We start from the raw sequence: 10,919 nt of genomic DNA, 5'->3' as shown, positions 1-10,919 counted from the left end.
CTTTGTCTCTTGTAATAGTCTTTATTTTAAAGTCTATTTTGTTTGATATGAGAATTGGTACTCCAGCTTTCTTTTGATTTCCATTTGCATGGAATATCTTTTTCCATCTCCACAATTTCAGTCTGTATGTGTCTCTAGGTCTGAACTGTGTTTCTTGTAGACAGCATATATATGTCTTGTTTATGTATCCATTCAGACAGTCTATGTCTTTTGGTTGGATCATTTAATTCATTTACATTTAAGGTAATTATCCATATGTATGTTCCTATTACCATTTTCTTAATTGTTTTGGGTTTGTTATTGTAGGTCTTTTCCTTCTCTTGTGTTTCCTGCCTAGAGAAGTTCCTTTAGCATTTGTTGTAAAGCTGGTTTGGTGGTGCTGATTTCTCCTAGCTTGTGCTTGTCTGTAAAGTTTTTAATTTCTCTGTCGAATCTGAATGAGATCCTTGCTGGGTTGAGTAATGTTGGTTGTAGGTTTTTACCTTTCATCACTGTAAATATATCCTGCCACTCCCTTCTGGCTTGTAGAGTTTCTGCAGAAAGATTAGCTGTTAACCTTATGGGGATTCCCTTGTATCTTATTTGTTACTTTTCCCTTGCTGCTTTCAATATTTTTGCTTTGTATTTAATTTTTGATAGCTGGATTAATATATTTCTTGGCTTATTTCTCCTTGGATTTATCCTGTATGGGACTCTGTGTGCTTTCGGGACTTGATTGGCTATTTCCTTTCCCATAGGGAGGTTTTCAACTATAATCTCTTCAAATATTTTCTCAGTTCCTTTCTTTTACTCTTCTTCTGAGACCCTTATAATTCAAATGTTTGGTCATTTAATGTTGTCCCAGAGGTCTCTGGGACTGTCCTCAATCCCTTTCATTCTTTTTTCTTTATTCTGCTCTTTGGGAGCTATTTCCACTATTTTATCTTCCAGGTCACTTATCTATTCTTCTGCCTCAGTTATTCTGCTATTGATTCCCTCTAGAGAATTTTTAATTTCATTTATTGTGTGCTTCATCATTGCTTGTTTGCTCTTTAGTTTTTCTAGGTCCTTCTTAAATGTTTCTTGTATTTTCTCCATTCTATTTCCAAGATTTGGGATAATCTTTACTATCATTACTCTGAATTCTTTTTCAGGTAGAGTGCCTATTTCCTCTTCATTTGTTTGGTCTGGTGTGTTTTTACCTTGCTCCTTCACCTGCTTCATGTTTCTGTCTTCCCATTTTGCTTAACTTACTGTCTCCTTTTTGCAACCTGCAGGTTCTCATTTCCCATTGTTTTTGGTGTCTGCCCCCAGTGGGTAAAATTGGTTAAGTGGGTTGTGTGGCTTCCTGGTGGAGGGGACTTCTTCCTGTGTTCTGGTAGATGAGGCTGGATCTTGTCTTTCTTTGGGGCAGGACGAAGTCCAGTGGTGTGTTTTGGGGTCTCTGTGAACTTATTATGATTTCAGGCAGGCTCTCTGCTAATGGATGGGGTTGTGTTCCTGTCTTGCCATTTGTTTGGCATAGGGTGTCCAGCACTGTAGCTTGCTGGTTGTTGGGTGGAGCTGGGTCTTAGCATTGAGATGGAGATCTCTGTGAGAGCTTTCGCCATTTGATATTACATGGGGCTGGGAGGTCTCTGGTGGACAAATGTCCTGATCTTGGCTCTTCCACCTCAGAGGTTCAGGCCTGAAACCCAGCCAGAGTACCAAGACCCTGTCATGTCACATGGCTCAGAAGAAATGGCAGAAAGAGAAAAAAGAAAGAAAGAAAGAAAAATTAAATTAAAATGTTCTTAAAATAAAAAAAAATTTAAAAATTAAAAAATAAAAAAGTAATAAAAATAAGAAAAAAACAAAAAAGAAAGAAAGAAAGAAAGCAGAGAGCAACCAAACCAAAAAACCAATCCACCATTGATAAAAAGTGCTAAAAACTATATTAAAAAAAATGGACAGGCAGAACCCTAGGACAAATGGTAAAAGCAAAGCTATACAGACAAAATCACACAAAGAAGCATACACATACACACTCACAAAAAGTGAAAAAGGAAAAAAAAAAAAATATATATATATAAAGAAATGGAAGAGAGCAACCAAATCAATAAACAAATCTACCAGTGTTAATAAGCTCTAAATACTGAACTAAGATAAACATAAAACAAGAAACAAATTAGTTGCAGAAAGCAAACCCCAATTCTACAGTTGCTCTCAAAGTCCACTGCCTCAATTTTGGGATGATTTGTTGTCTATTCAGGTATTCCACAGATGCAGGGTACATCAAGTTGACTGTAGAGATTTAATCTGTTGCTCCTGAGGCTGCTGGGAGAGATTTCCCTTTCTCTTCTTTGTTCGCACAGCTCCCGGGGTTCAGCTTTGGATTTGGACCCGCCTCTGCATGTAGGTCGCCTGAAGGCATCTGTTCCCTGCCCAGACAGGACAGGGTTAAAAGTAACAGCTGATTAGGGGGCTCTGGCTCACTCAGGCCGGGGGCAGGGAGAGGTACAGATGCGGATGCGGGGCAAGCCTGCAGCAGCAGAAGCCAGCATGACATTGCAACAGCCTGAGGCATGCCATGTGTTCTTCCAGGGAAGTTGTCCCTGGATCACGGGACTCTGGTAGTGTCGGGCTGCACAGGATCCTGGGAGGGGAGGTGTGGAGAGTGACCTGTGCTTGCACACAGGCTTCCTGGTAACTGCAGCAGCAGCCTTAGCATTTCATGCCCGTCTTTGGTGTCTGCACTGATAGCTGTGGCTTGTGCCCATCTCTGGAGCTCGTTTAGGCTGAGCTCTGAATCCCCTCTCCTTGCACACCCTAAAACAATGGTCTCTTGCCTCTTCTGCAGCTCCAGACTTTTTCCCAGACTCCCTCCCAGCTAGCTGTGGCGCACTAGCCCCCTTCAGGCTGTGTTCACGCAGCCAACCCCAGTTGAGAGATTTCCCTTTCTCTTCTTTGTTCGCACAGCTCCCGGGGTTCAGCTTTGGATTTGGACCCGCCTCTGCATGTAGGTCGCCTGAAGGCATCTGTTCCCTGCCCAGACAGGACAGGGTTAAAAGTAACAGCTGATTAGGGGGCTCTGGCTCACTCAGGCCGGGGGCAGGGAGAGGTACGGATGCGGATGCGGGGCAAGCCTGCAGCAGCAGAAGCCAGCATGACATTGCAACAGCCTGAGGCATGCCATGTGTTCTTCCAGGGAAGTTGTCCCTGGATCACGGGACTCTGGTAGTGTCGGGCTGCACAGGATCCTGGGAGGGGAGGTGTGGAGAGTGACCTGTGCTTGCACACAGGCTTCCTGGTAACTGCAGCAGCAGCCTTAGCATTTCATGCCCGTCTTTGGTGTCTGCACTGATAGCTGTGGCTTGTGCCCATCTCTGGAGCTCGTTTGGCTGAGCTCTGAATCCCCTCTCCTTGCACACCCTAAAACAATGGTCTCTTGCCTCTTCTGCAGCTCCAGACTTTTTCCCAGACTCCCTCCCAGCTAGCTGTGGCGCACTAGCCCCCTTCAGGCTGTGTTCACGCAGCCAACCCCAGTCCTCTCCCTGGGATCTGATCTCCAAAGCCTGAACCTCAGCTCCCAGCCCACACCCACCCAGGCAGGTGAGCAGACAAGCTTCTCAGGCTGGTGAGTGCTGGTCGACACCGATCCTCTGTGTGGGAATCTCTCCGCTTTGCCCTCTGCACCCTTGTTGCTGTGCTCTCCTCTGTGGCTCAGTAGTTTCCCCCCTCTGCCAGTCCCCTATCTCTGCCAGTGAAGCAGCTTCCTAGTGTGTGGAAACTTTTCCTCCTTCTCAGCTCCCTCCCAGAGGCCCAGGTCCCGTCCCTATTCTTTTGTCTCTGTTGTTTCTGTTTTTCTTTTGCCCTATCCAGGTACGTGGGGATTTTCTTGCCTTTTGGGAAGTCTGAGGTCTTCTGCCAGCATTCATTAGGCGTTCTGTAGGAGTTGTTCCACACGTAGATGTATTTTTGATGTATTTGTGGGGAGGAAGGTGATCTCCACATCTCGTCTTACTCCTCTGCCAACTTGAAGGTCTCCCCTGTATAGACTTTCAAAATACTAAAAACCCTTATTTTGTTTAGCCAGCTATTTAAATTCCATTCAGCCAATTGAATAACTAGAAGTTGCCCAAGGCCACTGAAGGTGAGTTTCAGAACACTCATCGAGGGCAGCCTAGCTAAAAATACTCACAATGAACATGGATTTAGGCTTGGTCCCTGTCTGGTCTGTGGCCCTGGTTATTTACACTGGCTTCTGCAAAGCCTTACCTCAGGGTTGCACTTATCCAAATAATTACTCTTTTAAGTGCCACAAAAGATGATGATTATCATTTCCCATAGCATTTGGACAACTGTCTCTATGTTTAGTTAATTGCTTATTCCTTTTCTCAATAATAAAATTTGTTAGTCAGATCCTACATCAGAAATAAAAGAGAAAGGAGGAGGTGTAGGTCACTGAAAATTAGAGAGCAGTGAGCTTGCTCTATATGCAGATACTCTCTGCTGAAGAACTGATATTTGGGGTACTCAAGCAGCTGAAATTTTGGGTTTATTCTGAACTGCTGGACACATCCAAGGGAAGGAAAACACCAGTTATTCAAAGACTATTACTCAGTGCTGTGAAGATATTTCTTATTGTTGAAGGTTAATGTACACACATATGCACACACATACATAAACACACACACACAAACACGCACACACCTAGATAGTGAATGACCATAATTGCACCATAACAGTAGCTCAGCCTTTGAAAAGTACATTAACAAGTTATTAAATTTATACCAGAAGCACTTGTCTACACTTAGCTTATCTCTGTTATTTCTACAATTATTTCCTAGATGTCACTTTTTTGTTCCTTGTTTTACTTTTACTCTACCCTCAAGAATGATAATTCAAAAAGCCTAGTTTTGAGTGATGCAAAAGGAAAATAAAAGAATCAACATCAGAAAAAAAAATCAGAATCTGTTAATAGATTTTTCTCAAGTTGTTTTATATGTTTACAATGTGGATTCTTTACTAAATGATAAACTTTTTCTAAGCCAAAATCTGCTTGCTTGCTTTCTTTCTTTCTGTTTTTTTTCCTGTCTCTCTCTTTTTCTTGGATCTACCATAGCACTGAGTCCTGGACTGGGTGCAGATAAAACAGTGAAAGAATACTTCACAAAAAAGCCCACAAAACAGTCAAACAATTCTCATATATTATATAGTGATTCCCTTTTTCTTTTTTTTTTTTTTTAGCTTTTGTTTGTACTCTGAAAATTGAAGCTGTACCACTTTCTAAAATGTTGAATTGACAAAGCTAGATTTGACACCACAGTAGAAAACGAAATACTTCTAACATTCCCCCCTGTTGGGGGTCTATAGCAGAGCATGGTTATGCTATTTAGGATAGAACTGCTCCATATAAACCACTGAGGAAAAATATCCCTCTGACAAAATATCAATAATTAATTCAGAAATGGTTAGCTAGGTGTAAGAATGGAATCATGCACTTTGAAGTTGTAAAAGACACTTCCTAGTGAGGTCTCAGTCTGCACTGAAGAAGAATCAAGGTACAGTGAGACAACAGAAGTTTCTTATGTTGGGGAAGCCCTGACTGCTTCTCTGCAGTGCAGATCTGAAAGCCTGAAGGTCTCCACAATGTCATCAGAGAACAGGTGCCAATCAAGTGAATGTGTATCACCTAAGAGGTGCTCTGCTGTTGGATATGTTACCCAGATCTGCCAATATTTCTAGCTCCAGTCTATTTTTTAAAGGGCAGCAAGTGGTCTTGAATGTATACTGAGGAAAACAATGTGGGTTGACATTTTAAAATTCAGGCAGGATAGCAATGCTATCATTTTAAACGATACTCAGTGTCTATAGGGCTTCTTATAAATGCCATCGGAATTATACTTCTCAATGCCCTATGGGTCAAAGTTAAGAAGAAAATTCACTGGGCTTCCCTGGTGGCGCAGTGGTTTAGAGTCCGCCTGCTGATGCAGGGGACATGGGTTCGTGCCCTGGTCCGGGAAGATCCCACATGCCCCGGAGCGGCTGGGCCCCTGAGCCATGGCCACTGAGACTGTGTGTCCGGAGCCTGTGCTCCGCAACAGAAGAGGCCACAGCAGTGAGAGGCCCGCATACCGAAAAAAAAAAAAAAGAAGAAGAAAAGTCACCAAAATTTTCACACTAAACTAGCTTGTGTCAGATCCCGTAAACACAGGACTGAATCTGTGATGTAGGAAAGCAAATTACATTTAATCCCAGTATCCTTGTGATTGCTTTTGGAATGCCTACTACCTTTTTTATTGGGATATGTATTCAGCTGTACTCTTCAATTGCTCAATAACAAAGCCCTCATTATCAGATAGTAAATGAGGTGATAAAAATTCATAGCAATATTTCAATATTCCCTGATATGTATTCAGTATTTTTGTAAAAATATTTTCACACATTTTAAAATGGCATCAGCTTCAACAATCCAACATATTTTATTGTTTTAATTTTACATAGAAGAAAAGTAAGATTCAGACGAATTAGAGAATTTAACCAAGATAACTAGTAATTGTAACTGCAAACACACTCCTTGATTAATGCCATTAATTATTAGTTACTTATTACCAGTAACTAATAATGACCAAGATAACTAGTAACTGTAACTGAAAACACACTCCTTGCTTCATGTTGGGAATCTCTTCAGTATTTGTTTGTTTGTTTCCCTAAAGAACAATGTATACCTCCAAACTGAGAGACCTAAGGATGTACAAATTCTTCTTCTTGGGCATCCTTAGGAGTGATCATTTAAAGCAACTCCAACTGCGATACAAAGTCTCCAATGACACAGAGCAGTAAAGAGCAGAGCACAGCAGAGTGTTTTGGAAAATCATACTGAGCTGCTCACGTTTTATAAGGAGAGCAGAAAGCTCCAACTCAACATCATCAAGCCTGGGTTGTAGGGATTTAGACTGGATGAGCAAAGGTAATAATATAATGTACAGAAATTCTAAGCATCCGTCAAGTTCCTGGTGGAAGTAAACATTTTAGAACAGCAAAGAACTCTTTTAAGAAGCAGTGACTCCTTTTAGACCATGGCAAGGTCTGTAAGGTATTAGAAAAGAGAATCAAACTGAACTAACTGCCTGCCCCACCTCCTCCCTAGCTGACCCTCTTCTTGGGGGCATAGATTAACTCAAATAAATCAAACATTCCCCAAAGACTCTGGTGGTGGACTCATTTGTTCAAGCACTTATAAATGAAAGTAAAGGAGAAGCAATCTGATAACAACATGTTTTAAAGGCTGAGGACTACACTCACAACAGAACCAGGCAGGGAATTTATCTTACTCTCCCTCCAAATAACTTGAAAAAAGTCTCATTAGCTTCCAAGCAAATACTTTATGATTCATATATGACTCTTTCAACAATATTAAGTTTTCCAGAATTTGTAAAGACTTCTCTTCAGTTCTCATTGAACTGAATTTAAATGATTGCTGGGTCTTTCTGAGCAGTATTATTTTCAGAATTATGAGTGGAAATGCCTATACTTCATTTAATACTTCATTTAATACTTCATTTAATTTTAACTAGAAATGTTTGCATACACATACAAATAGTAATAACAGGTAATAACAGGTTTCCAAGAATAATATTGAACCACACACTACAAAGCAAATAATAATCCACAGTACATAGGAGGGTGATAGAACCCAACAGGTCTCTTTTCTCAATACCCACCATGGTGTTAATTACTTGTTTAGTGCCTAGCTTCTCTAAAAAACACTAAGTTATATCCTTGCTAGTTCACTTTTATAGTTTTAGTCCTTAACATCTAGTCAGACACATGATGGCTATACAATGCTTAGCTGATGGATATTTGTGAAACTGAAATAAGGAAAAGTGAAGCAAAATAAAAACACCAGCAGTTGTCTCCCACCTAAGAGCCCTGGCAAAGACTTGCTCCCTTTCCCCTTTTCCACAAGTACCTAATGTCTCACATCATCATTACTGCCATGGCAGGACTGAATCTTTATAGCTTTGCATTGTGCTCACAACATTCTTCCTCTGCTTCTTTTTTTTTTAATTTATTTTATTTTATTTTATTATTTTTGGCTGCGTTGGGTCTTCATTGCTGAGTGTGGGCTTTCTCTAATTGCAGTGAGCAGGGGTTACTCTTCGTTGAGGTGTGTGGGCTTCTCACTGTGGTGACTTGTCTTGTTGCCAAGCACAGACTATAGGCGTGCAGGTTTCAGTAGTTGTGGCACGTGGGCTCAGTAGTCGTGACTCGTGAGCTCTAGAGCTCAGGCTCAGTAGTTGTGGCACACAGGTTTAGTTGCTCCGTGGCATGTGGGATCCTCCCGGACCTGAGCTCACTCCTGTGTCCCCTGCATTGGCAGGCAGATTCTTAACCACTGTGCCACCAGGGAAGTCCCTTTTTTTTTTTTTAATCCAAATTCCTTAATACCCTTCAGATAAGAAAAATCTGATTTAATACTTTAATAACCTCATTGATAATGATTTTTTAAAGTATGGAGCCTTCCTAATAATAATTAAATGACCTTGGTACCACACTTTAATAGGAGTATCTGTCATTTTGGATATCTAGTAACACTTATTACTTAATTAATCATGAATTTTATACCCAGCAATTTTAGTGACTCACTATATATTCTAGGGGAACTGGCTGCCTATGCAAGAGAAGACAACAGTGACACAACAGGTTTTGTTTGGACTAAAAAAACAATTAAACTCTTGAGATTTAACTTGTAAAGATTTGGATTTCTGGATTCTGTTGGGGAAAACAACAAGCAAACATTATATCCAGTAACACTAGTCCTGAATTATAATATGGCAACAGTCACTTGGACATGAGTTTAGGATTTATCCTTTTTGTGTCTATGCTGTAATTTCTCTAAAATACCTTTACCTCCTTCATCTTATTTATCACCTGGCTTTTGTAGCCATTTGACTTTATTACCTCCACCTATAAATAAAATTAATAGGAGTTCAGGAGTTAATTTTGGGGCTTAACTGGGTAGAAAAATATTGGAAATAAAAAAAATGAAATGTAAAATCTCCTTGAATTATTGTTGAATAGATATAGAGGTTTCTGTTCAACTAAATAAACAAAAAGCTTGGTAAACATATTCTAGGAAGCGCAGTAAATATAGTCATTATAAGCTTTCAAAAGAATTCAGTCATATAGATGCAAAGAAATACTCCAAAAATCTGGCCTTCTTTTGGATAGATGATTTCACTTAACATTTAATGTAATTTAAATATGATATTTTAAATTTTGTTTTAACAGGGCATATGTCTCACACAGCCTCTTTGTCTTTGAAAAAATATAATTCACCAAAACATTTATATATTTCTGCATAATGCTTTACTTCACAGTACTTTTATATACTTATTGTCATAGTTATTAAGGTGCTCAGAGGCCATTTAGGTTGAAGTAGAGATCTCTTCAATAACATTCCTATACAGTATATCTTGTTTTAATATACACATGCATATAGAAAACATCACTTCCTTTTTTGGCTATGTAAATAGAATGAGAAGCCTGCAAAATATTGTTGTTTTATAAAGAAGTAAAAGAGTCAGAACCTTCCTAATTCAGTTCTTGTTCATGGAATTATTCAACTGAGTATTATCCCAGTGGTTCAAAAATTCAAGATATACTGATATTTTAAAAAAATTATACTGCTTTATCCCTGAATGCAACTGAAGCATTTCAACCACCCTCTTAAGATGAGACATTTCTAAAAAATGTTGCAAAATATTTTAAAATTTGGAAACATAAAATGCAAAATGTGTGAACTTTATGATTCCTCTTTTCCTCTCCAACACCTCTCCACTACACCCATCACCAGAAGTTAGGGTATAGGATTAAAAAAGCTGAATGATGGTAGATGAGAAATCTTGAAGAGGCTTGGCATCCACATTTTAGTATATTTCTAAATATTACTGAATCACTTCAAAAATACTCATAGGGAGATCACTTTTCAAGTTCCTTCCTCTTTTTTTGTCACCTTTAGAGCCTGTATTGGAAATCTTAAAGAATCCAGAAACTGTGATGGGACAAATATATCATTGGCATTAATCAAGTTAGAGTCAACACATCTTCTCATGACAATTTTTAATAAGCGGTGCAGTCTGACAATATTCCTCTTGTATCTGGGTAATGTGCTCTATCTATTTGCCAAATTGAGTTTGACATTTGCTTTGTCTGTGTTATATGTTCATGATAACCCCTTAGCATGTTTAAATCAAGGTATTATCTTTCAAGGAAGTTTTATGATGCTAACCACAGATATTTTAAATAAGAACATTAGGAAAGAAAAGTAAATTAGCTGTACTGATAAATCTCATTAAATATATAAAGCAAAATGAATTTAGAAATGACAGGTGTTCCCATGAAACTTTTGGATAAATTTAGGCTCCCCTATCCACAGTATTAGGAGATTTAAAATTAGACTACATTTTATCACTATCACTACAAACTGTGCCGTTTGGCTTGTGGCATATACTTAGGTTGCTGTAAAATGTTATTCAATTATGTTTTACAACTGCTAACATGTAGGAAAATGGAGAAATGAAGATGATTTCCACATAATTAAATAAAAAAGAAACAGTGACAGAAAGTTGGGGTGTTATTAACTTCAAATTTGCTTTCACACAAGGATGTGTGAAAGAGAGCTGACATGCATGCATTTTAGCAGGATAGATGGAAATGAGACTGGAGTATGAGATATATTGTTGGATAATTTATCTTACCTTGGCCTACTGCTCCATTCCTATGCTGGTATCAGAGTTCAGGTCATTGTTACCTATTACCTGGGACATATATCTATATATATATATATATATTTTTTTTTTTTTTGCCTTGAGGCAAAAGGAAGGATTACTATAGCCTTGGAATATAGAGATAATATCTCCCTGTGAAGAAATGACAGACATGTTTACTGTCCA

This window comes from Neophocaena asiaeorientalis, unplaced genomic scaffold (genome assembly GCF_003031525.2).
Source record: "Neophocaena asiaeorientalis asiaeorientalis breed wild unplaced genomic scaffold, Neophocaena_asiaeorientalis_V1.1 scaffold383, whole genome shotgun sequence".
NCBI classification, from domain to species: Eukaryota; Metazoa; Chordata; class Mammalia; order Artiodactyla; family Phocoenidae; genus Neophocaena; species Neophocaena asiaeorientalis.
Note: the sequence above shows the minus strand (reverse complement) of the source record.